Here is a 4,398-nt window from a genome sequence, read left to right as displayed (position 1 = left end):
GTTGCATTTTTAACGTTGTTATGTTATAGAGAATATAATTATTATATAATTGTTACCAGGTAAAAACGAAAAGCAAGTTAATGTAATCCAGTCACTTGCTCAGTCTGTCACAGTAGCAATATTCAGTCAATGAGTGCATTCCCTCGTATTTTGGCGTTTTGCGTGGTATCTGTGGGGATCAAGGTAAGCAGATCGTGGAAATAGTAGGCTATAGATAGATTACAGATGTAAAATAGTATACTGTATTAACTTACAGATGTAAAATATTTCGCGGTCAATATAAACTTAACGTACCGGTAGTCGTGTTACACAACGTGCTACATTAGCTTAGCAGTAAACATAGTAAATCAGGGGGTATAACAAGCCTGTGTCGAAATTCATTTCAGTACATTAAGATCGATGAATGCGACGCGATTTCAATGTTAATGTTCTGCTTCGCGGTGCTTTGTTTTTAAATAAAAACGAACAGTCTACCAGGAAAACTTAAAATACGATTGTTTATGAACAGGCGATAACCCGGACAGCCTCTAAAACATGGATCGTTCATTTCAGCCAATCAGGTGACAAGAGCGACAGATAAGGCAGAAGCGACAGGTAAGGTACCGACAGTGTCCTTCAAATGATCTGCAAAGCGTCGCGTTGCCGATGGTCGGGGTTAGGTTGGCAAACCATCGGCAAACTGTGTTTGGGACATTGTCAGATGATGGTCGTTGTTAAGTTGGCAAAGCATCGGGAGGAAACATTAGGAAATTGCTCGGTAAAACGTCGCGTTGCCGATGGTTGGGGTTATGTTGGCAAACCATTGGCAAACCATCGGAAGGGAACTGCAGGGAATTGATCGGCAAAGCGTCGCACTGCCGATGTTGGGGTTAAGTTGGCAAACCATCGGCAAACCATGGCAGGAAACCGTCTTTTCTGCCGCTATTTTGCCGATCTAAAACCAACCTAATTGGCATGACGATTATAAGGCAAAAAAAGGCCTCGACGTTTTCCCGATGTCGCCGCCCAATAGCCAACGTCGGCAAGATGCTTCGTGCTGTCTGGGCTACTTCTTGCTCCGATCACATCCCGAACTCTTTGGCCGTCAGAGTGTAATTGTAATTACATTCGGGAAGGTAGAGCTATGCCTGTGTGTGTGCGTGCTTTTATGCGCGGTCTGGGAGACCGAGATGCACCTGATCCACAGTCGCAATTGCAAGAAAATCTAAATTATTTGAAAGCCCGGTCACCTCTCACGAGTGCATCGCATAGCCTAGTCAAAGCATTTCTTCTAATTTCACACATTGCACACTGGCCATGCTGAAGAGACAAACTGTCAAGGCAGCGCGATTTGCTCTTGAGCCCTCACCTCCACATCAGGTGCGCGTTTCACTTCCGCAAGAAGAACATTAATAGTGTCAAAGTGAGATGTTAAAGAAAAAAAAAGTTAAATCTAGCCATCCTTGTTTAGGCTACATAAAACATGAGGAAGTTATTCAGATGTGATTCGCCATTCCTCACCCTAAAATTGATTAGAACGCAGGAAATAGCATCTAAAAAACAGATTTTTTTTCACAGCACCCCCTGGTCAAAACCAGTTCCTGCGTCCCTGGCTTCGCTACTGTGCTGAACATGTAAAACGTACCTTGTGAAAGGCGCTGCTTGTCGAGCAGGGAAATATTGAAGCTACGGTGGGGAACCCACTTTGTAGTTTACAGTAGTAACAACTCGGACATTGGTATTGAAATGGAAGTTTTTATTATCATTATTATTATTATTATTATTTTCACTTAACACGTAAAAAAAATAGTGAATGCAATTTGTCTTGGTGACAGTGGAGTTAAAAGGCATCCCATGCAGCCGCAGAGGTAGATTCTTGCGGCTTCTCATAGGTATCCACTGATATCGATAGCACAACCGCCCTTGATGTAGGCTACTCTGACTGTTCTCATGATGGTTCATCTACCAATTTGAAATATATGTTTTTTTTACCTGTAGGGGGAGGGCCATGGGAAAACAAAATTGAAGTGGGGGGAGGGCCATGGGGAAAAAAAATTGAGGTGGAGGTGGGGGGGCCATGATTTTTTTTTTTGACCGGACTTCCAGCGCACCAGCCCCCCCCCCCGGTAAATAACGTACAGTCCCTTACTTACACAGGCATTAATATTGTATGTATTAGTGCAAACAGATGTAACGCTAAAATAAAGAGTTAAGCTACGTACACACCCTTAGCAAAAAGTAGTAAACTTAAAGTATATTTTGTTAAGTATACTTAAGTACAAGTATAAGTATACCAAGTATACTTGAGACCATGTACTTTCAGTATACTAGAAAGTATACTAATTTAATACTACTTTATACTAAATTGGAACATTTTAAGTTTATAAAAGTATACTTATAAGTTCATTTCAAGTTTACAAAAAGTACACTTTCAAGTACATTCATCAATGCTTGGTGTATCCCTCTTGAATACTTCAAGTATACTACAAGTGTACTTATTTATATACTGCCACTGTACTGGTTATATACTTCCAGTTCATGTTTCTAGTTTATTGTAGTATTCCTCAAGTGTACTTTATATGAACTTTGGTTATTTTACTAGTTTACTACAAGTATACTTTATGTTTATTCATCATATATTGTAGATTATGGTTTATATACTTGAAATAGACTCCTTAGTATTCTTAAAGTTTATTCATAGGCTACTAAATGTACAGTGTACTGAGTGTGATGTATTTACAAAATCAGAAGACACAATGTTGAAAATAAGTTTGATTTATTTATTTCATATTTATTTTTACATAATATGTTGACATTTAGGACTTCTTTTCGTTTACTTGCTTGGTGTTGTTGTACTTCTGTCTTATTATTCGTCTCACATCTTGCATGGTGGTCAGTGAATTTCGCCTGGGCATGAGCTGTGAGTGCAAACACACATACAGAACAAAAACATTACCTAAATGTTATTCTTATTCATGGTCCACAATAAACACGCAATTGTAGGGGAGATGACTTATCATAGGTCTACAATTTAAAAACAATGGGCAGCATGTTGCTAATGAGTGACATCAAGTGCTAATTCCTCTATAATTTACAACTGAAAAACATTGACTGTTCACCATCATAATGAAGCATTACTTAAGTTGTTTAAAAATAATAATAATAATTGTGTGTATGTGTATATATATATATATATATATATCAATGTAAAAAATGTATCTTTTTTTGTAAATTCAGTGCAGTGTTGGCCTATAGTCTATAAACTACCTCCATAACATGATAGGTTAGGAAATGGTATGATGACGTCCCCAAATATATAATACTACATCCAGTACAGTTGAACACGCTTTCTTTCTAACTGATGTGTAAAATCAAAAGGTGTAGAGAAACACTGTAGTAAACATTTGCCCACATTAATAAACACAACACTATTAATATATGATTATGTATTTACCATATCATCAGGCTCAGATAACACTTGAGAGCTCTGTGCAGAAGGTAGGCAATCTCCAGGTGGTGTGTTGACCAGGTTGATGGAGGTGTTGGGGCCTTGTCACTACTACTCCTGGAAGCTCTGTAAAGGGGATGAAAACAAGACAACAAAAGCTTTGTGTTATTATTCTGTTTTGAGACCACTTTAACACATTGGACTGGTCATTTCTGTTGACTGGACCGTGACTGGAAGTGGAGGTAATTAGGCAGGGACAGGTGCCACGATGAGTCAGACTTTTTAGATTGTCAACAACAAAAATATGTTGGTAGCTACACGGACCTCCGCCATGTTTTTCTGAACATTTTGCATTCGAGGCGAGATACAATATTCAGAAAACACGACGAGCATCCGAGCGGCTTTAAACATAGTTTGTGGTTTATCTAAAGAGACTGTGGCTGTAACTGTAATATGTAGGCCTAATGCTTAACACGAACGGAAAAAAATCACCAATAACTTTTACCATTGGATCAGTCTGTTTAAGCTAGCCGGGTAAGCTAACGGTTAGCATATAGAGCTAAGCACAACTAGACAGCCACAAACTAATATTGGACCACTTCTTGCAAGTGTAGAATTATCTCTTGGCACTTACATTATATCTGGCACTAGAGCCAAAACGCAATTTTCGTTGACATTGTTGTCACTGCGTTGTGAGTGAGTGGTTAAACAGCTGTCTTGCTGCATGGTCAACTGTCACCTAGCTAGAGTAAGGTCGCCATATTCCGCCCACTTCACTGATCACTTCACTGAAAACGTGATAATATTACTCTTTCAAATAATATTTAATTATGCTATCGTGTATTTTTGAATAGCGGTAACTGTGTAGATGAGGTAATAAGCAATATTAGCTAACATTGGTAGTCCTTTCTATCGTAATTTGGCGATAACGTCCAGCATGTCCAAAATCTAGCTTCAGCACAATTCTCCGG

General features: G+C 38.9%; 1 long non-coding RNA gene across 1 annotated transcript; it reads right to left on the bottom strand.

Moving 5' to 3' along the window:
- Positions 1-2,738: 2,738 nt before the first annotated feature.
- LOC134437484 (uncharacterized) lies at positions 2,739-4,144 on the bottom strand. Its single transcript, XR_010032391.1, has 2 exons — positions 3,434-4,144; positions 2,739-2,897 (listed from the first exon to the last, which is right to left on the bottom strand). It is a non-coding gene; the product is annotated as an uncharacterized LOC134437484 (long non-coding RNA).
- Positions 4,145-4,398: the final 254 nt, after the last annotated feature.

This window comes from Engraulis encrasicolus, chromosome 21, assembly GCF_034702125.1.
Source record: "Engraulis encrasicolus isolate BLACKSEA-1 chromosome 21, IST_EnEncr_1.0, whole genome shotgun sequence".
NCBI classification, from domain to species: domain Eukaryota; kingdom Metazoa; phylum Chordata; class Actinopteri; order Clupeiformes; family Engraulidae; genus Engraulis; species Engraulis encrasicolus.
This window is presented reverse-complemented; position numbering and strand designations above follow the sequence as displayed.